The sequence below is a fragment of the Mus musculus genome, chromosome X (genome assembly GCF_000001635.26).
Source record: "Mus musculus strain C57BL/6J chromosome X, GRCm38.p6 C57BL/6J".
NCBI lineage: Eukaryota > Metazoa > Chordata > Mammalia > Rodentia > Muridae > Mus > Mus musculus.
In genome coordinates, this window is record NC_000086.7 from 103,194,991 (window position 1) to 103,221,556 (window position 26,566).

A 26,566-nucleotide genomic window follows, 5' to 3' on the forward strand; every position below is an offset into this window, starting at 1 on the left:
AGCCCAAATAAGCTTCTCTTCAGAAGGAACTTCATTCTCTTGGCAAGCCCCTATCTCTATAATTTTAGCTTTAAAATTAGAAAAAATATATATAGATTACATGAACCTCAAGCCCCATTGAGAAAAGTACTAGAAGGGACCTGGTTAGAGAGATATCCTCAAGCCTTGGCAGAGACTAGAGGTATGGGAGAGGCAAAGAAGGTGCCCCCCATTGTTGTAACGCTGAAAACTGGTGCGACTCCTATCGGGGTACAACAATACCCCATGAGCAAAGAGGCCTGAGAGGACATCAGACCTCACATTCAAAGGTTCTTAGAACAAGGTGTTTTGGTCCCTTGTCAGTCTTCCTGGAATACCCCGTTGCTACCAGTTAAAAAGCTTTGCCACCCTGGCAGCCCCACTCTACCCCCTTACTAAAGAGACTGAGACTTTCTCATGGACACCCATACACCAGGAGGCCTTTAAAGAGATTTAAAAGGCCTTGCTTAGTTCACCAGCCCTAGCCCTGCTGGACCTGACTAAGCCTTTTACTCTCTATGTAGACTAAAGAGCAGGAATAGTGAGAGGGGTCCTGACCCAAGCTCTGGGGCCATAGAAATGACTTGTGGTCTACTTGTCAAAAGAAATTAGACCCAGTGGCCAGTGGATGGCCATCTTGCTTAAAAGCTATCGCTGCTGTGGCACTATTCTCAAAGATGCTGACAAACTGATTCTAGGTCAACGAATTATAGTAGTAGCCCCCCATGCCTTAGAAAGCATCGTTAGACAACCGCCTGATTGCTGGATGACTAATGCTCACATGACCCATTATAAGAGCCTCTTACTGACTGAAAGAGTGCAGTTTGCACCCCCTGCTACCCTGAATCCTGCCACCTTGCTGCTGGAAGCCACCTACTCCCTACCAGTGCACCAGTGTATGGACATCCTGGCAGAAGACACCGGAACTAAGAAAGATCTCACTGACCAGCCATGGCCAGACTGCCCCAACTGGTACACGAATGATAGCAGCCTTTTGGTTAAAGGTAAGTGAAAAGCGGGGGCAACAGTAGTCAACAGAAAACAAACCATCTGGGACAGCAGCTTGCCTGAAGGGACAACAGCCCAGAGAGCAGAGCTAATCACACTCACCCAAGCCTTGTGGCTGGCCAAAGAGAAGAACATCAATATCTACACAGACAACAGGTATGCTTTCACCACCGCTCACATACATGGGACAATCTATAGGCAAAGGGGATTAAAATTTAAGAAGAAATCTTGAGCCTATTAGATGCCAAAAAAAAAAAAAAAAAAAAAAACTGGCCATCATACATTGCCCTGGTCACCAGAAAGGCCATGATGCCATAGCAAAGGGAAATCAGATGGCTGACCTGGCTGCCAAACAGGCGGCCCAAAGAGCTATGATCCTCATAGCTAGAGAGAAAAATAAAGAACTTAAGGACCATTATGAACTCAAAGACACAGGCTTTGACTACACTCCAGAAGATCAGGAACTAACAGGCAAAATACCTGAGATGTGTAGGTATACTCCCCAGGGAGTGGCTAAGACCCAAGATGTTCACTCGGTCCTGCCCACCAAAGGACAACAATATGTAGCCAATCTACACTGGCTCACGCACTTAGAAACTAAGAAGCTCAAAGAAATTGTTAAGAACTCAAACTACTATGTTATAAAACTGTCCGACGTTGCCCAGGAGATTGTTAATAAATGCCAAGCCTGTGCCCTCACCAATGCTGGGCACCACAAGAACACCCCCAGAAGGTGGCTAAGAGGTGACCGGCCAGGGGCATACTGAAAAGTAGATTTTACTAAAGTTAAACTAGCCAAGTACGGTAATAAATATCTATTAGTTTTTCTAGACACTTTTTCAGGGTGGGTCAAAGCCTTCCCCACTAAGAAGGAGACCACCAATGTTGTGGCAAAGAAGATATTAGAGGAAATTTTCCAAGATTCAGCATCCTTAAGGTACTTTCATCAGACAATGGCCCCTCCTTCATTGCCCAGGTAAGCCAAGGGTTAGCCAGACAATTGGGGATAGATTAGAAGTTACATTGTGTTTATAGACCCCAGAGTTCAGGACAGGTAGAGCGGGTGTATAGAACATTAAAAGAAACCTTAACGAAATTGGCTTTAGAAACCAGCGGAAAAGATTGGACAGCTCTCCTTCCCTTTGCCTTGTTCCGAGTATGGAACACCCCAGGGAAATTTAAACTTACACCCTTTGAACTCCTCCGTGGGGGACTGCCCCCCTTAACAGAAGCAGGAAAATGTTTGACCTTGATGCTCCTTTTTTCCCCAACCCCTGCTAGATCACTTAAAGGCCCTAGAACTGGTCAGAAAAGACACCTGGGAATTGCTGAAAAAAAAACATATGAACCAGGAACGACCGTGGTGCCACATAAATTTCAAATAGGAGATCCTGTCCTGGTCCAGTGCCGCCGTTCCAGCAACTTTGAACCCAGATGGAAAGGACCCTACCTGGTGCTTCTGACAAGCCCCGCTGCTCCTCTGACATGCGCCCGGCTCCCTCTCCCAGCCCTGCTGTGGCCCACTGGCCTGGCCTTACTCACACTCACCAGGCATGGCACAGGAACCTCCTCCCTCCCTCCTACCACTGATGAGAGACTCTCTAGTCTCATTCAAGGGGCTTCTGAGGCTCTCAATGTTACAAATCCAAAAGCTGCGACCTCATGTTGGTCTTATTTGACAGCTGGGCCAGAGGCTTAATTTTCTTAGTTCTAAGATTAGAACTATGTACTAGAAGGAGTGGGGAATGTGAGACCCCAACTTAGAGCATTTCTCCCTGGAAGGTAAAGCCCTGGATGTTCCCCAAGCTTGTTTTCCCTGATCTCTAAAAATCCAGCCAGAAAGAAGCTCTTTCTTCTCTATAGCCAGCAAAAAGCCTTTTTGTTTCTATACTTTACAACCAGAGATGCCTGCCTTCCTGTGCTGAGGACACGGAGATAAAAATTCAGAAAGAACTCACTCCCTACTCCTGCCTTGTAAATTTCACCAAGGACACCCGGAAGAGAAGAACTCTCCTCCCAACTCCTCCCAACTCTTCCCAACTCCTCCCAACTCCTCCCAACTCTTCCCAACTCCTCCCAACTCTTCCCAACTCCTCCCAACTCTTCCCAACTCCTCCCAACTCCTCCCAACTCTTCCCAACTCCTCCCAACTCTCCTCCCAACTCCTCCCAATTCCTCAGCTAGCTGTTAAAAGCCCCCTACTGTCACCGCTCAGGGTCTATCTCCCCTGCCCTGCACGGCAGAACCTCTTGCAGTTTGCATCAGGTGTGGTTTTCTCTCGGGTCACTGGGGTGCTGGCCAGCTCATACCGAGACTTGAGTGGAGGCCCAGCTTTGGGGGGGGGGGTCTTACATTTCCAACGTGTAATAAGGAAACATGCTCCACTATGTTCATAGCAGCCTTATTTATAATAGCCAAAAGCTGGAAAGAACCCAGATGTCCCTCAACAGAGGAATGGATACAGAAAATGTGGTACATTTATACAGTGGAGTTCTACTCAGCTATTAAAAACAATGAGTCTATGAAATTCTTAAGCAAATGAATGAAACTAGAAAATCTCATCCTGAGTAAAGTAACCCAATCACAAAAGAACACACATAGTATGCACTCACTGATAAGTGGATATTAACCCAAAAGCTTGGAATTCCCAAGATACAATTCACAGACCACATGATGCTCAAGAAGAAGGAAGATCAAAGTATGGATTCTTTGGTCCTTCTTACAAGGGGGAACAAAATACTCAGGGGAGCAAATATGGAGACAAAGTATTAAGCAGAGAATTGAGGAAGGAAAGGCCATCCAGAAACTGCCCCACTAGGGCAGTTTCTATCTCATATACAGTCACCAAACCCAGACACTATTGTGGCCGCCAAGAAGTGGTTGCTGACAGGAGGCTGATATACCTGTCTCCTGAGACACTCGGCCAGAACCTGACAAATACAGAGGCGGATGCTTGCAGACAACCACTGGACTGAGATTGGGGTCCCCAATAAAGGAGTCAGAGAAAGGACTGAAGGAGCTGAAGGAACTTGCAGCTCCATAGGAGGAACAACAATATGAACCAACCAGACCCTCCACCAGAGACCCCAGGGACTAAACCATCAACCAAAGAGTACACACGGAGGAACCCATGGCTGTGGCCACATATGTAGCAGATGGCCTTGTTGGTCATGAATGGGAGAAGAGGCTGTTGGTCCTATGAAGGCTCAATGCCCAGTGTAGGGAAATTTGAGGGCAGGGAGAAGGGAGTGGGAGGGAGGGTGGGGGGACACCCTCATAGAAGCAGGGTGAGGGAGAGGGGATAGGAGATTACAGGGGGACTGGGAAAGGGAATAGCATTTGAAATGTAAATAAAGAAAATATCCATTTTTTAAAATGTGAAATCACACCAAAAAAAAAAATTAAAAAAAAAAAAGCTTAAAGGGCAAGGAGGGAAGCAGTTGGCTTACTAGGCAAAGTGTTTATCACCTAATCTTTAAACTGATTGGTCCTGGGGATGGGTGGTGAACAGGGGACTTTCAGAACTTTGAGATAATAGATCTTGACTATTGTTATCATAAGTTTTTGGTTTACTAGTAGCATTCTCCCATGTCAGCCACAAATTTCACAGTGAGCTCATAGGTAGGTGTGGGAAGGGCTGCCAGGCAGTCAGCTCTGACTCAAGATATTTTAGACATAACAGTTAATATTGAACTTTTATTTGATAGGTCCTATGTAAAACTTTGTGGAATTTCTTAAGATTAGCAAACCACATACAGAACATACAGAACAGACAGGGTATGTGCTCAGCATGTCCTTGAGCCAAGTCACTTCTGTGTTACTAACCTGTAGGCATGTTAAAGCAACAAGATGAAATAGCTAGCAGGTATGGAGCAAATGGCTACAGATATTCTGGGGGGAGGGAGGTCAGACCATAAAAATTTGAGTATGTAGGAAGTGCAGGGATGAAGTGTCCAAAAATTATAGAAAAGACAGAGATAGTTTACCACCTGGACAGTTCCCAATATTGCTTATAATGTTGGAGCATCTATCTTTAGCCTTCTAGCCCAGGATATCTGACAGGCTTTAAGTGAAGCAGGAATTATGAAGGACTAGCTTAGCCTGTCTTGGCAAAGCTAAGCAATTGACTATCCTACTTCCATTTGTCCTTTTTGGACAGCATTCTGTCTGCAAATAAACCTAGGGCTTTTTTTACCCAGTAGTTACCTGGCCACAGTTGAAGCAACCTCATATGTAGGTTATTGATGCTCATCATCTTTAAAGTAGAATGGGGGTACCGTTAGAAACAAATCTAGAAAAGATCTTTTAATAATGACATGATTTTAAGTGACATATTCTGTGGATCTCTGACTCTTTTGAAGACCATCTATCTATTCATAGCATATCTGAACAAACAAACATTGCCTGTCTCCAGCTACCTATTATCTGTATAACCCACGATGTATATTTTTGTGATAATTCAGACTAATATCTAACCTGACTACAAGTTTGATTGATTGATTATTGAATTGCTTTATTTGATTATCTTAAATAATTTTAATAGCAGCTATAAAGGAGTAGGATTAAGCCTTGTATTTTGGGGGGGGGGGGGTTGGTTTTTCGAGACAGGGTTTCTCTGTATAGCCCTGGCTGTCCTGGAGCTCACTTTGTAGACCAGGCTGGCCTCGAACTCAGAAATCCGCCTGCCTCTGCCTCCCGAGTGCTGGGATTAAAGGCGTGCGCCACCACGCCCGGCTGAAGCCTTGTATTTTTAAATGAGCTGCATAGGCACAATGCCTATCTAAGAGTAACAAAATTAATCTTAAATTTTGTATCAATATACAAAGATTTATACCAGTGCAAAACTTAAACCTGTATCAATATACAAAATTCTATATCAATGTAACAAAATATAGACTCAATTCTGCATCAAAATATAACAATTTTTACCAAGGTAGGATTATGGTGATAAAATACTATTGTTTAAAGTAGATTCAATAATCTACCCCATTTTTCTAATTTCTTATAATTTTTCTTTTTCTCTCCTTTTTTTCCTGAACTCTCCTTCCCTTATCTAAAAAAAAAAAAAAAAAAAGAGGGAAGGGAAGATAGAAATCCCTGAGTCTAAGTTCTCTACTTAGTTTATTCCTGTCCAAAACTATCATTATTTGTAAATCTTCCTTTACATAACAATATATCTATAATTCATAAAATAACCAAAACCATCCACTCAACTTAAGGGACTAGGACCATGGTATCCTTATAATTGTTTCCTGCTGAATTGGGGTTAATAATTCCTGTTTGGGATCCCAAAAGGAAAATGGTTAAATCAAAATAAAGCCTTATTAGCTGTCATTATTTCCTGACTGGAACAGTCTAAAAGGCTGGATGAACTGAAATCATCAGGGAAGCCCTTCCTGAAATTGTTCTCAAAGCAAGTCTCTGGAAATAGCATCAGTTGGGCAGCAAGAACAGGCAGGGAGCATCCTTGAGGGTGAATCCTTTTTCAGGACTTCCCTCCTAGTCATTCATTCTGCAATATACAAACTTCACATGAAGTACATGGTTCTATAAAGACATTTGTATGTAATGTGTAGGTTGCACACATTAATTGAAAATTAATTTTGGAGGGTTGTTTGAGCAGCTGAAAGACAACTGTCTTTCTTTATGGTTAGTATGACCAGAAACCAAATTGTAATATAAATCTTCATTTTTGCCATAGGAAAGGATAGCACAATGAATTTTGAGGCCTCTGTAGCCAACAAGATCCATTGGCTATATATAGTTGAAGTTCTTCTAGAGACATTTTTATGTCTCAGCCAGTTTTAGGGCTGTCTCCATGTATAGGGATCAACAAATCATGTTACTTGTCCTCTTCAATCTTCTTGATTTTCTTCTTCTTGTCTGCAGCCAAGATCTTCAGGACATCTTCCTCTAACAAATCTGATCCTTATTACTTTGGAAGGAGTCCAAGCCTTTTTTATTCTTTCCTGTTAACACAAATACAAAGCCTCTCTCCAAAAATAGTATATACTTGGTCGAGCAACCCAAAATCATCAAAAGTATAGATTGATTCAACTTAGCAGCCTCTTTACTATTTAGTTCTGCTCTGTTTCTACCTCTCTCATGGAGAATTTATAATACCATTTGTCATGGTTTGGATATGCTGCCCCAAGGAGTAGGTGTGGCTTTTGTTGGAGTAGGTGTATCACTGTGGGCATGACTTTAATACCCTCATCCTAGCTGTCTGGAAGTCAGTCTTACACTAGCAGCCTTCAGATGAAGTTGTAGAACTCTCAGCTCTGCCTGCACCATGTCTGTCTAGATGCTGCCATGCTCCCACTTTGATGCTAATGGACTGAACCTCTGAACCTGTAAGCCAGCCCAATTAAATGTTGTCCTTATAAGATTTGCCTTGGTCATTGTATCCGCTCACAGCAGTAAAACCCTAACTAAGACAGATGTTGGTACCAAGGACTGAGGTGTTGCTGTGATAGGCCTGACCATGCTTTTCTTTGGAAGAATGTGGATTTGGGGACTTTGGACTTGGAAAGCGGTGGAATACTTTAAATGGGGCTTAATGGGCTATCCTAGTAGGAATATGGAAGACTTTGTTATTGAGAGTAATTTGAACTGTGCGGACCTGGCCCAAGAGATTTCAGTGAGGAATTTCAAAATGTGGCCTACAGGAATGTTTTGTGGTATTTTGGTGAAGAATGTGGCTACTTTTTGCCCTTGTCTGAAAAGTCTGTCTGAGGCTGGGGTGAAGAGACTCAGATTAATGGCATTGACAAAAAAAAAAAGTCTCAAAAAAGCCCATCAGAGACTTTGTTCTCTGGTTAAGTCTCATGAAGAGTGTTTCAAACAAGCCTAGCAAGCAGAGAAATTAAAAATATAAAATACATGGCTTAAATTTTAAGGGGGCACCAGGAAGTGAAATCAAGCTGAATCCTATGTTCTAAGACATAACAGATTAAGAGATTTTTAGGGTAAGATCCCATCCAGCCAAGCTTAGTCAGTGAGGGAGTTGGAAAACAGAAAGCTGGTAATAGAATAAGTGAACCATGTTCCAGCCCCCATGAGCATTTTAACATGCCAGGAGCCATGGTCTCAGCCATGGCCTTGTGGATATTTTCTAGCTTACATAAACAATCCTGAGAGAACATTCGTGGTCATGACACTAAGAATGTTTGTGGGTAAAGAAGACACTGTGACCGTTGGTTCCAGGAGCTGAAAAGATTGCCACCTGACCTTCAGAGAGCCCCTGGGCTCTTCCCCCATCCCTTGGAGCCTCCTCTTGCTTATGTTTATATTGCCACTCCTGAATCAAGTTTTTCAGAGCTTGATCAGTATGATTGTCTTGCTCTCATTCTTCGTTTCTCTTTCCCTCCCACTCTCTCACTCCCTTGCCCTAGGTCCCTGCTGATTATCCCTGCAGGTTGGGGCAAACTGGTGCCCAGCTTGTGGCTTCTGGGTCTGGGATCTGAGAAAGATCACTCTTCACACTGAACTGCTGCTTTGTCAAGAAGTGAGTGAAGGCTCACAGTGGATAGACCTGCACAGGATAGCCTCAGTGTCACCCGCACTGTGAGACAGATCCGGATCTGAGAAAGATAGGAAGAGTGGCTAGACTATGGGACAAGCATTAAGTAAACATGAATTGTTTTTAAAGGGATCTCAAGGAATCCCTCAAATCATGAGGAATACGGGTTAAGAAAATTTGTTCACAGCCAAGAGCTGCTCCAGGTGGGAGGAATAGGGTTTAAAATAAAATAAAATTAATAAAAAGAGTGAAAATCAAAACTACAAAAACAAAATAACAGATGTTAGAAAAAAAATTTTAGCTCAAGCACATTTATGTTGTTCTTAATTCCCAGAAGTAGGAATGGTAAATATATAAATGAAAGAATTAGACAAGTTGAGGAGTGATTAGGAAAGTTAGAAAAGCAGGGCACTGGGGAGCAACTATCAGTAGCTACCACTGTGCCTCCTCTCCCTTCTCTGGCAGAATTCCCAGAAGAAGGAGATAAAGAGTTACACTTTGAACATGAGAGAGAGAAAGAGAGAGAGAATAGGTTTCAGAAAAGCAGGTGTCCCCTGTTCGAGACCTTTTAGCAAAAGAGAAGGAAAATGGAAATAAGCTATTTCAGAGCTCTCCTAGGGACAGAAGGAAATCGGGAGACGACTTGCTTCCTCTCTGGCTCCTATGAAGATATTCTTAGTTTTAGTTAGGATATCTGGGCCCCTTTGAGACACCAAGTTCTATTCCCTCTCTGTCTATTGTCTGTCCTTGGTGCACCAATTTGTCTATATGTGTGTCAATTTATATTTGTTTTCATTTTGTTGATTGAATGATTGTTGTTCTGTGTTTCATGTTGAAAGAAAAAAAAATGGATAAAACTTTATCTGCTGGCTGTCCATCCTTTGATTGAGTTTAACTTGTTTAAAAGGCAGTCTCAATTTGCAGAGCAGAATCTGATAAGTTACACTGCACTGTGGCTAGGAGTCAAGCACAGCTGGAAAAGCCCTGCTAGAGGCTGATTATCTACACAAGCAACTCTTAAAGGGGCCAACAACTTTTTGCTTGTAACAGAAAGTTAGCTTAAAATTGGTAACTCAGGGTTGGAGTCATTCTAAACAACACATGGGATGAGCCAACTGAGGAAAACAGGTCTTTTAAGATACTTCTAAATTGGGATAATATTTTATGTAATTATTATTCTAGAAATTAGATTTATAAGGATAGAATTTAAAACAATGTCTCTTCAATGAGGTATTAAAAGCTGCACTGTCATGCATTCATATATAAGAATTGGCAGCCAAACTTCGTAATGTGAAAGTGATGATTTTGGTATTGATTTTAAAGAGAATATATCGTTTAAAATTGGGTTTTGCGTTCCAAAAGTTATGGATATATTCTAATATTGCAAAAGAAACTTAAAAATTATTGTTAAAATTGCCAGTGTTCCATTGACTGCAGTTTGCAGTTTGATTGCAAGCTCAGGATTTTTAACTCACCCATATATTGTAATTAGGATGATTACAAGAGTTTACCTTATGAGGACACTAATGCAGCTCCCTGCAGCCACCCGGCCTTACAAAGCAAAGACAGACTTATCTGGGTATATTCATCTTTGTGCAGAAATTGGACCCTCATACAATCAGTTTAGCTATGGTTGCTGCCTTGCAGGCCACTACAGTACAAGCAATGCTTTCACAGCACTAAGGTTATAAGGAATGTTTTAAGTATAAATCTTCCTAAGAAAGACTGTCCAAAAATTAAAGGCATGGTCAGACAGTCGAATTGTTCCCCTGGAATCTGTCCTCACTGCAGGATCTTTGGCCAGGACTCTGGCAGTATGCTCAGATTAAAAAAATATTTATATTTGAGTTAATGCAAATCTCAGAGCAGCCTCAGTGAGGCTTGTGTGACATTTCTTTGGTTTTGCAAACCGTGCCTAGGGAAGTTTTGGGACCTCACCTCTCCTTGCCTCCTGGAAATTATTTTTAAGCCAAAACAACATTATAACAGATTTATCCAGGTGTTGTTCAAAATAAAGTTTAAACTTAAGATGTATGACATATCAATGAGGCTGTGGACCTTCTAAAGGCATTGCAATCTGGCCTGCCTACTCCATATAGAGTAGAGGAAGCTTCTGTAATCAATTGTTATCAATTGTAATCAATGGTAATCAAACATTAGCTGCTAATTTTGGTTATTGTTACTCAATGTGCCTACAGCAATTCTTTGGCAAAAGAGAACATTAATGGGGAATAATCTTTTTTCATCTCCAAGTAAAGTTTTAACATCCTATTATGAAGCTGTTGTGGTGTTAATCAAGGATTGTAAGATAAAATCATGAAGATTTTTTTAAAGTCTTAAAAACCTGATGAGATATCTATTTCTTGTCTCAAACAGCAATTAAATTGGTTATTGCTGAATATTGATATTTTGTCTATTGCATAATAAACTTTTTAGGTAAAATTGATAATCATTATAAAAAGATAAGTTGCTAAAAATTGCTTCTGTGCATGCTTTTGTATTTCTTGTAAATTTATGCATGCATCCCATAAAGAAAACACCAACTGTATTTATAAACAGCCCTTCTATGGGATAGAAGTATATGTGATTGGATCACATGTTTATTCTTTTGAGTTTCCTCCTGCTTCAACACAGATAATTTAATTGTGTGCTGTACCCAGTGTTTTGAAATCTTAAAAAAAAATCAAGCAGGTGGAGACATTCATAAAGAATACTATAAAATAGCAGTAGATTTGAAAGATTGTTTTTCTACTATTCCTTTGCATCCTCACGATTGTGAAAGATTTGCTTTCAGTGTTCTTTCTATAAATTTTAAAGAGCCAATGAAAAGGTATCAATGGATAGTTCTTTCTCAAGGCATGGCTAACAGTCCTACATTATGTCAAAAATTTGTGGCACAAGCCATCCAGCCTAATAGACAGCAATAATGAATCATATACATCATACATTGCATGGATGATATCTTATTAGCAGGGAAAGATCCTCAGGACTTGCTTCTGTGTTATAGAAATTTGCAACAGGCATTATCTCATAAAGGATTACAAATAGCTCCAGAAAAAGTGCAAACTCAAGATCCTTATAATTATTTAGGTTTTAGGCTTACAGATCAAGCTGGTTTTCCTCAGAAAATAATTATTCATAGGAACAATTTTAAACCTTTAAATGATTTTCAAAAGCTGTTAGCTGATATTACTTTACTTCTTCCTTGTTTAAAGCTTACTACAGGAGAATTAAAACCCTTATTGATATTCTTAGGGGGAGTGCTGATCCTACCTCTCCTCGAGTTTTAACTTGTTGGCCTTACAACAAGTAGAAAGAGTTACTGAAAAACAATTTGCTACTTATATATATTATTCTTTGCCTTTACATTTGTTATTTTTAATACAACTCATATACCTACAGGACCTTTTGAGGTCAGTTGCCTTAGTCTGTGGAACTTGTCACACAGATCCTACTGGAGGTGATGTGGCACAAACACCATTTTTGCTTGAAAAAATCCTATTTATATTGGTCATATAAGAGCTCATTCTGATCTTCCCGGACCTTTAGCTGCAGGCAATGATTGTATTGACAATGCTTTGATAGGAGAAGCTTTAGTTTCAGATCTTATGTTTTGGCTAAATGTGGTCACAATAAAATTCATCTTTCTAGTCATACCTTAAGGCTTCTACATAAGATCGTTAAGAAGAAAGCTAGAATGATTTTTTTTAATCTGTCCAGTTGTGATCACTGTTGAGGGTTTTTTAAAATTTATTTATTTATTATATGTAAGTACACTGTAGCTGTCCTCAGATACTCCAGAAGAAGGCATCAGATTTCATTACGGATGGTTGTGAGCCACCATGTGGTTGCTGGGATTTGAACTCGGGACTTATCAGAAGAGCAGTCGGCACTCTTAACCACTGAGCCATCTCGCCAGCCCACTAGAATGATTTTAAAGCAATGTTTTGACTGTCTTATATTGTTTCAAGTTCTTCATTTAGGGGTTAATCCACAAAGCCTTATGCCCAATCATATTTGGCAAATAGATGTAACTCATTATTCAGATTTTGGAAATTTGAAATACATACATGTCTGTATTGACACTTGTTCAGGACTCATTTTTGCTTCTCTACATACAAGAGAAGCTTCTGGAAATGTAATTGATATTGCTTGCAGGCTTTTACTGCTATGGGTTTGCCTAAAATCATCAAGACAGATAATGGCCCTGCTTATACTGGAAACAACTTTACACAGTTTTGTAAGGAATTTGGAATTGAACATAAAACTGGAATTCCTTATAATCCATGGGACAAGGAATTGTTGAATGTGTGCATTGCACTCTGAAAAATTGGCTTTTGAATATAAAACAGGGGGAATCATATTCCCGTACAGCACAAAAATTTTTAAATTTCAATGGCAAGGAACTCTCTGAGTGTGGGGAAGAGGGCATGTTTGTGTTTTTTCTGCAGGATGCTGAAGGAGCATGCTAGCTGCCAGTGGTTAGTGAGACATACTGATGCTGGGACAAAGAATGATCGTGAGTTTGTAAAGTGTCCTGACGATGATAGAGAAGTTGTATTGGGCTTTCATCCCTGATCCACCCTTTATTACATCCAATAGTATGGGAAGGCCTAGAAGTTGCGGTAATGGTAAACAACACTAAGTTGATAGATATGCCTGCTGGAGGAAATTTCGCCATCAATAGAGAAATTAATTACTAAAGATTTAGAAGTAAAGTCTCCACATACTTTTGTGGGAGGCACAGCTACAGGCACTTCTGCCCTAGTTTTGCAAGGAAAAAAATTATGAGCTTCTTAGAACAATAGATACAGAATAAAGAAAAGGAGCTGAGTACACAGCTCTACATTTTGTCCACACATCACCCTTTTTCCTGGCTATCTCTCTTAAGAGAGGGCCTGATACTTGCCAATATTACTGGATTAAGAAATGTCTCAGCCTGCTTCCTTTGTGCTGCATTAGGATATCCTCCATTGACAGCTGTCCCTTATCCCATCCTTTTTAAAATGTCTGGTGCCAGTTGTAAAACTTTTTCCCCAATTTTTGAAGTATCCTTGTTTTTGATCCCTGAACAAAAACAATTTAAATTCTGCTATACTAGTCCCAATGATAATTTGTGCAATCAAACCAGCTCACCTAGTCAGGATCTGATTGCCCCTGAAGGGTTCTTATTTTGGTGTAATGGTACCCTTACTCTTATTCTTTCCAAAAACATAAATAAGAATTGTTGTGTCTTCCCGTAACCCTAGTTCCTCAGTTGACCTTGCTAACTCCTGCCGAGTATTTGAGCTGGAATAGCCCCCCAGATATTAGAATCAAGTGAGCTATTTCCCTCCCTGCAGTGGCCAGCATCTTCTTGGTTACCTCTGCTGTGGCTGCCAGTTTGGCTGGAGGATCTTTAACCCATTCTCTTCTCACCATTACCAAATTATCTCAACAATTTGCGTTGGCAGTGGAAGCCTCCATTGAGTCATTAGCTTCTTTACAGAGACAATTAACTTCCCTTGCCCAAGTTGCCTTACAAAATTGAAGAGCACTTGATTTTCTGACCGCTGAGAAAGGTAGTACCTGTCTCTTTCTGCAAGAAGAATGTTGCTTTTATGTAAATGAATCAGGTATAGTGGAAACTCGAGTTCAACAGTTACATAAACTTAAATTGGAGCTCCAGAGAAAACAGTTTTCAACCACTGCTGATAATTGGTGGAAGTCCTCTATGTTCACCCTCTTGATGCCCTCTATGTTCACCCTCTTAATGCCCCTCCTTGGACCATTAATAAGCATTTTATTATTAGTAACTTTGGGGCCTTTCATTTTTAACAGAATTACTGGTTTTATAAAAGAGCAGATTGGAGTCGGGCGTGGTGGCGCATGCCTTTAATCCCAGCACTCGGGAGGCAGAAGCAGGCAGATTTCTGAGTTCGAGTCCAGCCTGGTCTACAAAGTGAGTTCCAGGACAGCCAGAACTATACAGAAAAACCCTGTCTCAAACCCCCCCCCCAAGAAAAAAAAACAAAACAAAAAAAAAAAAACAAAAAAAACAGCAGATTGATTTCTTGGCGTCGAGACCCTTGCAAATTCATTATCATAGACTTGATTTGGATGACAGAGGTCTTGCTGAACCTGAGGTTGATAATTCTCCTTCAGGAGATGCATAGGATTCAGACTTGTGCATACTAGTTCTTGATAAAAATGAATCCAGTATGGGCAACCAGCGTGGGTTGCGAGGCTAAGCACTGCAGGGGAAGGTCTAAAACTGACCATCTCTGAATTACCTGTGAGACAAACCTGGTTTGCAAGGAGGTTGGTATCTGTTTTCAACCTTACCCTAAAGATTTTTCTAAGGCTCTCACTCCCCTCCCCAAAAGATACCAAGACCCATTATTGTGGGTCCTGATGGTACCCACAGGAGGAATCAGGTCAATTCCCCCGCCCAGTTAACGCCCACTCATCCAAGGATGAGATGACTATTGATCACCCCAGTTCCATGGGGCCTTCATGAAAATAATTTAAAAAGAGGAGATGCCTGGGGCCATGGTCTCAGCCATGGCCTTATGGATAATTTCTAGCTTACATAAACAATCCTGAGAGAACATTCGTGGTCATAACACTAAGAATATTTGTGGGTAAAGAGGACACTGTGACCCACAAAATCTTCAGGAGCTGAAGATTGCCACCTGACCTTCAGAGAGCCCCTGGGCTCTTCCCCGTTCCTTGGAGCCTCCTCTTGCTTATGCTTATATTGCCACTCTTGAATAAAGTTTTCAGAGCTTGATCAGTATGATTGACTTGCTCTCATTCTTCCTGTCTCTTTCTCTTCCACTCTCTAACTCCCTTGCCCTGGGTCCCAGCTGATTATCCCTGCAGGTCAGGGCAAGAACACAACAGCTTTGGCCATGTGGCTCTGGCTTTAGAGGAAAGAGTAGAAGGAACTACTGGGACAATTGATGCTGGTTAGCTGGAGCTAAGAAATTAGTAGTGATTAAGAAGAGACCAGCATCTGAGGATGTGGAGAAAGAGGAACACCCCTCCATTGTTGATGGTATTGCAAGCTGGTACAACCACTCTGGAAATCAGTTTGGTTGTTCCTCAGAAAATTAGACATAGTACTACCAGAAGATCCAGCAGTTCTTCTCCTGGGCATATACCCAGAAGATGTTCCAACCTGTAATAAGGACACATGCTCCACTATGTTCATAGCAGCCTTATTTATAATAGCCAGAAGCTGGAAAGAACCCAGTTGTCCCTCAACAGAAGAATGGATACAGAAAATGTGGTACATTTACACAATGGAGTACTACTCAGCTATTAAAAACAATGAATTTATGAAATTCTTAGGCAAATGGATGGATCTGGAGGATCTCATCCTGAGTGAGGTAGCCCAATCACAAAAGAAGTCACTTGATATGCACTCACTGATAAGTGGATATTAGCACAGAAACTTAGAATACCCAAGATACAATTTGCAAAACACATGACACTCAAGAAGAAGGAAGACCAAAGTGTGGATACTTAGAAGGGGAAACAAAATACCCATGGAAGGAGTTACAGAGGCAAAGTTCGGAGCTGAAAATGAAGGACCATCCACAGACTGCCTCATCCAGGGATTCACCCCATAAACAACCACCAAACCAGACACTGTTCCATATGCCAACAAGATTTTGCTGACAGGACCCTGATATAGCTGTCTCCTGTGAGGCTATGCCAGTACCTGGCAAATACAGAAGTGGATGCTCACAGTCATCTATTGGATGGAACACAGGGTCCCCAATGGAGGAGCTAGAGAAAGGACCCAAGGAGCTGAAGGAGTCTGCAGCCCTATAGGAGGAACAACAATATGAACTAACCAGTACACCCAGAGCTCCTTGGGACTAAACCACCAATCAAAGAAAACACATATTCCCTAGCTGCATATGTAGCAGAGGATGGCCTAGTTGGCCATCAATGGAAGGAGAGGCCCTTGGTCTTGCTAAGATTCTATGCCTTAGTATGGGGGATTGCCAGGGCCAGGAAGTGTGAGTGGGTGGGTTGGGGAGCAGGGGGAGGGGGGGTATAGGGGATTTTCAGAGAGGAAACTAGGAAAGGGAATAGCTTTTGAAATGTAAATGAAGAAAATATCTAATAAAAAGAGAGAGAGAGAGAGAGACCAGTATCACTGAGGTGAAATCTTCTGGGAAATGTTTTCTGAGAGCACAAAGAAGCTGTGTGCCAGAGATAGTCAATGTTGTACCTTGTGCTGCAGCTCTACTTGGTAATGTTTAAGAATCACCCAAGTAGTACTGATTTTGAAACATGAAGGGGTAGCAGCTGATGCTTGGCACTGTGAGAGGCCATGGAGGGTTATTGGTGAAGGTGCAGGTTCAGTCGCTGTTGACAGACCAGGACTGAAGGGGTCATGCAAAGGATTTGAGGCTTGGCACTATAGAGAGAGCTTATGAGAGGCTATTGGTGAAATCTAGTTCCAGCAGAAGATCTCAGTGTATTTATTGGAGATGCCAGTACCATGGGATGATCACCAAGCACAGTAGCACCAGTGGAGTGGATCAACTTGAGCTACAGAGGGCAGAGCTGGAGAAGTGACCCAAGCCCTTTGGAGGAGTCCAGAAGATTATGTGTAGATCCCAGATATTGAAACAAGAAGCTATAACATTGAAGCTGCCTTGGAGCCCCCAAGATGTTTGAGATGCCAGAACCATAGGATATTTGCTGAGGAAAGCTGCTAACAGGGAGTGGAACCAGCTCAAGAGAAAGAATTGTGTTGCAGTCAACAAAGATGAGTAAGGATTTGTATATCTGAAGACTGCTTTGGCATCAGACATAGAGATACAGAGTTTGGAATTTGCACAGCTGGTTTCCAGTCTTGCTCTGGAAATTACAGTTAAGTGATTAGATGAATCTCAGACAAGACCTTGAACTTTGGACTTTTAACATTGTTCAGACTGATATAGACTATGGGGGCTTTGGAAGTTGGAATAAATGTATTTTTATTGTGCTATGTTTAGATATGGCCCCCATTGATACATGTGTTTGAACAAGCCTATGGGGGCCAGGGAATGGAATATGATGGTTTCTATATGCTTGGCCCAGGGATATGGCCCTTTGGAATAGGTGTGGCTTTGTTGGAATAGGTGTGTCACTGTGGGCATGGGCTTTAAGACCCTTGCCCTAGCTGTCTGAAGTCAGTCTTCCACTAGCAGCCTTCAGATGAAGACGTAGAACTCTCAACTCTGCCTGCATCATGCCTGCCTAGATGCTGCCATGCTCCCACCTTGATGATAATGGACTGAACCTCTGAGTCTGTAAGCCAGCCCCAATTAAATGTTGTCCTTAGAAGATTTGCCTTGGACATGGTGTCTGTTCACAGCAGTAAAACCCTAACTAAGACACCATTATAACCATTGAACTTATGACCACATTCATTTTGATAAGTTAAAACAAAGCAATTTAAAACAATTAAAAACAATTATTATTATTTATTAAGACATGGATTCGTTTGTAGATTAGGCTGGCCTCAGATTCACAAGAAACCTCACTGTCCTTACCTTTGTCTTCTAAGCACTGAGATCAAATGCCTGGATTTATTCATTCATCCATGTATCCTTATGTCAATTTCCATTTATTTCTCCCTTCTGTGAATAAATATACTTACATCCCCTTTCTCTTTATAAAAATTAAGTTAATATCCCTTTCTATATTTAATTTTAAGTCTCCTTCTATTTACTGAATAAGCATATTCTCAAGCCATCCTATGTGTCATGTGCTAAGTAGTTCCAGTATTCCAAGGGAGCCCATGTTGAAGGAAACCAATTGTTTAAGGTAGCATTGACATCTTAATTGATGTTCTCTAAAAATTTTGATTGCAAGAGGCATGCCGCAGAACTTTGCCTGCTTCGTCGTGCAGCTAGGGCTTTTAGCGTCTGTGAGATGCAGCTGCATCTCCAAGGCAGCGTAGAGCAGCATTTGGGAAGATCCCAGGCTGGAGTTCAAATCTGCCACGTGCCATGTTGTTTGGTTTGTTTTGGGAGGCACCGCTGTGTCTTAGCTTATACTATGATCCCCAGAATCATGTGTGCCAAATCAGCATGTATTTTGCCCTAGTCCTGAACCCCAGGCAGCCTGAGGAAAGACAGCACTTGCCAGCACATCTGTTGGAATCTACTTCTTCAGGATTCCGGCTTATATAGGAGGCCAACTAAAACACCTAAACTTTTAGGACTGAGAAACTACTAGATTCCTGGACTTCCCGTTGCTGGGTGAGTTGGACTGGAGACTAATAAGTTCCCTTAATATAGAGAAATATTCCATAAGTTCTGTGACTCTAGAGAACCCTAGTACAATACGCTAGACTGTTAATTCCCCACCTACACTCCCCAAGTATTTGTTGTTTGAGTCGCCCTGGGGTTATTTCTGCTCTATTAGTCTTTCCTCCGGGGGCATTTCACTAGACCACATGCTCTTTGCCCATCACATCTAATGGAGACCTTTTGTCCTGTCCATCTTCTTTCTCCTCTCTCCTTCCTCCTACTCTTTCTCTTCATGGTCCCTGCCTGTGACCCTCAGCCAGGTAAGTGAAGCCCTGCCTACCTTTATTCTCCCCAATATTTGGCTGTAGCCATATTTATTTAACCAGTGAGCAAATAGAACAAGAAAAATTTACATAGCATCATTTGGTGTATGTGAGGATCTGCTTGTTAGGGGCAACCAGATATGGAAGACAGTATTTAATATTTGAATACATAGCAACACCAGACAACCCCCCCCAAGATACATATATGCCCAAATGAATCGAAAGCAGGATTTTGAGGGGGTCTGTGTATAACTATGCTCATTATATATACCACCAATCATAATTCTCAGATTTGGAAATAACCTAAAATATGATAATAAATAACAAAATATAGTCTTAAACAGTCAATGAAACATAATTCATTTCCAAAATGAAGGAAATCCTATTCTACCATGAATGAAATTTGAACATTTTATACAAAGTGAAACAAACCAGTCTCAAGAAAAGTAATATGATATGATTTAACTCATGTAAAGTAATCAAATTCATAGAAAGAGAAAATAGAATGGTCATTACTAAAGAGTGGATGGGAGATAGGGGACTTATTAGTGAGTATAAAGTTTCAGTAGTGCAAGATGAAAACTTGTGGAGATCTGTTAAGGAAAAATGTGATAACACAATTAGTGTACTGAATGATTCGATGTTAATTTTCTATAATGTATTTTTGCCACAATTAAAAATTGTTAATGAGGGGCTGGAGATGTGGCTCAGCAGTTAAGAGTACAGGCTACTTTTCCAGAGGACCTAGATTCAATTCCCAGCAACCACATGGTGGCTCACAATTGTCTGTAAATGCAGTTCCAGGGAATCTGACACCTTCACACAGACATAAATGCAGGCACACCACCAATGAATGTAAAAAATGTTAATGAAAAACTTATGGAAAAGGGATAGGGGATTTTCAGAAGGGAAACTAGGAAAGGGGATAACATTTTAAATGTAAATAAGGAAAATATCTAATAAAAAAGAATGTCATAGGCACAAAAAAACTTACAAAAGTAATACAGATGAATTTCATGTGTGAGGGGAGTTTCCCTAGTCAGCTTTTCACTGATTCTGAGAACACTCATGGGGGGGCAAGGTTTATTTTGGTTGATAGTTTTATAAGGTTCAGTCTGTATTCATCTGCTTCAATTCCTTTGGACCCATAGAGGCCACAGTAAAATCATGGTGGCATAATCGTGAGGTGGACGGAAATAATTCACCATTTGCCAACTGAGGATCAAAGATCCAAAGGGACTGGGATCCCAATATCTCTTTCAACCACATATATTCAAGGCCTCATAACTTACACTGGGTCTGACCATGAAAACTTCCACCACTTTCCATAGTACCACACACAAGCTGAGTCAGAACCATGTGGTCCTCTGAGTCACATTTGAGAACCGAAGCATAATAGAATCATACATTAGGAGCTCCAAGATGGCCATATAATAAAATTTCTGAGCTACTCCTGATGTGTATCATGGTTTCCTAAACGTAATATGGTGTGTGTGTGTGTGTGTGTGTGTGTGTGTGTGTGTGTGTGTGTGTGTGAAGTTACTTTATGTGTGTGTGTGTGCGAAGTTTTTATTTTTTTAAGATTTATTTATTTATTTATTTATTTATTTATTTTATTTATGTGAGTACACTGTAGCTGTCTTCAGACACACCAGAAAAGGGCATCAGATCTTATTATGGATGGTTGTGAGCCACCATGTGGTTGCTGGGATTTGAACTCAGGACCTTTGGAAGAGCAGTTAGTGCTCTGAACAGCTGAGCCATCTCTCCAGCCCAAGTTACTTTATCTTTATTGTGGTAATTTTATAGTAAGTAGTAAATCCTGAAGTATAAATACCCTAGCTTTATTTTTGTCTCAATAATATTTAACTGTTACAATTTTTTGCAATTCTCTATAAATTTTTGGATCAATTTTCCATTTCTGCAAAAAGAAAAAAAAAGCTGTTTTACAGCTATTGTTAAGTGCACTTTTGTCATATCTTCTTGATGAAATTATCATTTAAAAACTCCGTATCTCAACTCCTTTGAGGGAACCAAGAAGGCTGACAGTAGACCGTCAGCTCTCTTTCAGTTGCTCTAGACCCACTCTAACAGTCTTTAACCCAGCTCTGCAGCAAAATACCTGATGCAGACTTCCCTGCCCGCCCCTATACCCATCTGCTGTGGAGTCCACTGATACTCGCTCCCCTTCTAATCTCTCTTCTGCCACTCAGTGCTTTCAATCAGCCCCCAACAACAGCAGGCATTCCATGCTAATCCAAAAGCCACTCCTGCCAGGGAAGCAGGTAAACTAACTGTATCTTCACCTCTCTTTCTACTCCTCCAGGTACAATCCCTTCAGGCTCATCCTGGACCCTGACGTAAAATATCTGCTGTGGTCTCCCTTTTTTTCTCAGACCCTATCCTCAATGGATCATAAAGATCTTCTCCTGTAACATTCCCTCTCCCAACTTATCCTAGCCTCCAACACCAGCAGACTTTCCCTGGGAACAAACCAGCTTAGTAGGACAGGGAAACAGGTCCACAGAACATTTTCTACCAGGAAACATGTAACCAACACACTCTCCTCAAGTCCAGGGAGGAAGCAGAAACCAAGGAACAAAACAATTAACCAACAAAGACAAAACCAGCACCTAGACCCATAATCATCCCAATCCCAGATGCCAGTGGAGAAACAGTATCAAGAGCAAAACCCATGTGCTCAGTCAGAGGCCAGATCAGCTACCAGAACTCCAGGCAAGTCCACCTTCCCATTGGTATCTCCCACACTCTCAGTGCCCAGCCACCCTACCCTCAATACTCCCTCCTATACTTAATGCCATGTTCAATGGCCAACTTGGGTTGAGAGCCCCTGCTTAACCACTGGCTAGGCTGGCCACCAGAAACCCAGGTAGGCACTGACATCAGTGGCTATGCCCCACTGTCTGGGGACCTGCCAACCCTATAAAGACTCCCTTCTCAACAAGAGGCCATCCTGAATACCAGAAGTCAGAGACCCTCTGTTCAATCGCAAGCCAGACTGCCCAGAAGACCAGAGAGGAAACAGAAATCAAGAAGCAAAAAATAGCAATAAAAAAAAAACAGACAAATCCTGGGCTGGTGAGATGGCTCAGCAGGGTAAGAGCATTGACTGCTCTTCCGAAGGTCCTGAGTTCAAATCCCAGCAACCACATGGTGGCTCACAACCACCTGTAGTGAGATCTGACGCCCTCTTCTGGTGTATCTGAAGACAGCTACTGTGTACTTATTTATAACAATAAATAAATCTTAAAAAAAAAAAAGACAAATCCAAAAATGAGTGCCAAGTATAATCACCCCAAACCCAGATGACCAGACACTAACAGAAGAATACAACCAATAACAGGCAAGGCATTATGTCACCCAGCTATCCTGCTACAGCAAGATACCAACACAGCTGAAGCACAAGAAAAAGATCTTTTTTTTAATTGTGGGAGTATTTATTTTATTTTATTTTTAAAGATGTTTTTATTTATTATATGGTACACTGTAGCTGTTTTCAGATATCCCAGAAGAGGGCGTCAGATCTCATTACGGATGGTTGTGAGCCACCATGTGGTTGCTGGGATTTGAACTCAGGACCTTCAGAAGAGCCGTCGGTTCTCTTAACCGCTGAGCCATCTCTCCAGCCCCCAAGGAAAAGACCTTAAAACCAACTTTATGTCAATGATAGAGGTCCTTAAAGAAGTGAATGACTCCCGTAAAGAAATCAAAGGAAAGGCAAAGGCTGGAAGAAATTAATAAATCCTTTAAAGAAAGCCAAGAAGAAAAAAAAAAAACAAAACAAAAAACAAGCAGTTGAAGGAAACAAATCAGTTTTTCTTGACCAAGGCAACCTTTTTAAGGACAACATTTAATTAGAGCTGGCTTACAGGTTCAGATGTTCAGTCCGTTACCAACATGTCAGTAAGTATGGCAGCATCCATGCAGGCATGGTGCTGGAGGAACTAATAGTTCTACATCTTGTTGCAAAGGCAACCAGAAGGCCATCTTCTAGACAGCAAGGAGGAGGCTCTCAAAGCCCACCCCCACAGTGATACACTCCCTCCAACAAGCACACACCTATTCAACAAGGCTACATCTCCTAATAGTACCACTCCCTGGGCCAAGAATATTCAAACACATGAGTCTATGGGGGCCAAACCTATCCAAACCACTACAATGCCCAAGTCCAAATTAGCACTGTCTGTAGTACCATGAATTAGATCTGGAATACTTACTTGCTGTTTTTCTGTCTGCTTGTTATTGCCTTGCGGACAAAAGGCAAATAGCTCACACTTTTTGCTGAGGAGCCTTGAGCTAACCCACGCCCCCCTCCCATTTTGTTTCCCTATAGCAAAAAATTGCCTTGAATATCTCTCCTGGACCTGCACTCATTTGTTCAGTGGCAACTTTTGCCACATTGCCTATACACTTCTGGAAGCCTATGCCTTTGAGATGCCTTTTTCACAATTTTGTTTCAAATGTCCATATTTCCCACAATTAAAGCACCAGGCCTTTTGATATTGGAGACCTCTAGCTATAGCCTATTATGTTAGCATGGTATATGTTAGAACCAGTATCAATCATATTCTTTATCCATTCATCTCTGAGCACTGCCTGCACCTTCAGAGGTCCTATGACTTTTTTATCGTCTGTATTCATATTTTCGAAGGCTAGGGTCTCTATCAACAACTGTCCTGCTTCTGGGTCAGATATGATCTTATTTACTGCTGAGATCAATCTTAGTAAAAAAAAAATCAGTAAGTGCTTTCCCTAAGCTTGTATAATTTTTGGTAAATGAGGTGGACTTCGTTTTGCCTCCTCAACATTGTCGCAAGCTCTTAAAGGTGATAAATGACATTATTCTGATTGTGTCTTCAAACTGAACCTGTTCTTGTATATCAACATAATGACCTTCACCTATCAACTATTCTTTCACTATATTAATTCCCTTTGCTCTATTGCACTGTTCCAAATTCCTGGCTTCTTCTTTCCAGCATGACAACCAATTGCAATTGTGGGGCAGCCTCTGGTACAGCTGTTACCAATCTTCTCCAGGTTTAGGGAGTGATTTCTTTTGAGTAGCCCAATTATTTAGGAGTTTGTTCACATAAAGAGAGTTCATCCCTCCACCAGCATTGCCTCTTTAATAACATCTTAAGTTCATCACGTCTACAGGAAGCCATCCTACTTCGTCCTAGCTTCGAGGATTACCCACATTACCAGGCATATGCTGGATAACTATTTGGAATGCTTTCATGATTTTGTGACCCTGGACTGCCTGTCCTCAAAAGGTGCTGTGGGGTTAACCCTGTCTCCTGAAAAAAAGTCTGTCTCATCTGACCGTCTTCCAGTTTTTCCATTCTTTGACTTGACTGCCCTTTGACACATTTCTGTCCCTTCTTTCTTCCTGGGGAAAACTCCCTCTTTCTGATTCAGTCACTGAGAATGAACTGATTTGTTCTCCCTTTTCTTATGTTTGGCATTTTTCTTTCATTTTTTTATTCCCAGGCTTGTCTAATTAGATCCACCTTTTTTCCAATTGCTAAGCCAGTCTTTTCTCTAATTCTACCTGATTTTTTTTCCAGTTGCTCACGTAGACTTTTATAGAGAAAACAACCCAAAATGAGGAAAAGGAGAAAAACACTGCTGCTAAAAAACATGTGAGACCCGTCCCCAAAACAGCCTTCGCAAATACCCTTGTGGACTTTTTGAAGCCAAGTATCCATCTCTTCTTTCCCTGCATTTTGCTCTATGGTACTTGAAATCAATCCTCCCATTCTGCCTAGCCACAGAGGTGGCCACTTGTCTTTTAATGTTTCTTCTTTCTTCAAGCAGCCTTTTATGTTGGAGACCAACTGTAACTTTTATTTTATTTTTACAACTTTGTGGGTTCTTCTCCTGTCTCCTAGTATCTTCTCTGACTTAGCTCAGCTTCTCCTGTCTCAACTGCCACTGGAAGGGTTTGAACATGCTTGGCCCAGTGAGTGGCACTATTAGGAGGTGTGGCCTTGTTGGACAAAGTGTGTCACTGTGGGGGTGACCAATGAGACCCTCCTCCTAACCACTTAGGAGCCAGTCTTCTCCTAGATGTAAACCTCTCAGCTCCTCCTGCACCATGCCTGCCTGGACACTGCCATGTTCCTGCCTTAATGATAATAGACTGAACCTCTCAACTTGTAAGCCAGCCCCAATTAAATGCTGTCCCTATAAAGGTTGCCTTGGTTGTGGTGCCTGTTCACAGCAGCAAAAACCTAACTAAGAAAGTCACCAACTGTATTCCCTTCTCATGCTGCTCTCTGACCCTACTTTTCTTTTCTTTCTTTTTTTTTTTTTTTTTTTTTTATGGTTTTTCGAGACAGGGTTTCTCTGTGTAGCCCTGGCTGGCCTGGAGCTCACTTTGTAGACCAGTCTGGCCTCGAACTCAGAAATCCGCCTGCCTTTGCCTCCCGAGTGCTGGGATTAAAGGCGTGCGCCACCACGCCCGGCTGACCCTACTTTTCTATCTCCTGGAATCCCTCTCTGCTACCCCGGAATCCTACTCCCAGATTTAAGACTCTGTTGGCTTTTGAAATATCCCCTCTTTTCCCCAGAATCCTAAGAGCCAACTGACACTGGAGGACATAGAATCCTTTAAAGAACCAGACACATAAAATATATACAACTACATTCAGTAACCCACTTTTACCAATGGAGAAGTCATCCAGACAAAAACTAAACACAGAAAAAACATTGGAGCTAATGGATGTTATAAAGCAAATGGACCTAACAGATATCTACAGAATATTTCACACACACACACACACACACACACAGAGTACCTTCTTCTCAAGACATCATGGAACCTTGTCCAAAATTGACTACATACTTGATGACAAAGCAAGTTTAAGCAGATACAAGGAAATTGAAATAACTCCCTACATTCAATTAGACCACCACAAGGACACATGTTCCACTATGTTCATAGCAGCCTTATTCATAATGGCCCAAAAGTAGAAGCAAATCAGGTATCCCTTAACCAAATATCAGATAAAGAAATTGTAGTCCATTTACGCAATGGAATACTACTCAGCTATTAAAAACAAGGACATCATGAATTTTGCAGGCAAATGGGTGTAACCAGAAAATATCCTGAGTTAACCTAGAACCAAAAGGACTTGCATGATATGTACTCACTGATAAGTGTATATTCGCCGAAAAGTACAGAATACCCATGATACAACCCACAGACTTTATGAAGTTTTAAACAATGGAAGATCCAGGTGAAAATGCTTGAATCTCACATAGAAGTCAGAACAAAATAGTCGTGAGAGTCAGAGGGAGGGAGGAACGTGGATAGGAGAGGGGAGAGAGTCAGAGGGAGGGAGGAACATGGATAGGAGAGGGGAGAGAGTCAGAGGGAGGGAGGAACATGGATAGGAGAGGGGAGGGGATGGAGAAAGGGGATCAGGAAA

The 26,566-nt window shown here is 41.4% G+C and overlaps 1 protein-coding gene across 1 annotated transcript in view; it reads right to left on the reverse strand.

Annotated features, from left to right (window-relative positions):
- 4930519F16Rik (RIKEN cDNA 4930519F16 gene) overlaps positions 1 to 26,566 on the reverse strand; it is a 73,655-nt gene that overhangs the window by 12,013 nt on the left and 35,076 nt on the right. The window lies entirely within an intron of this gene.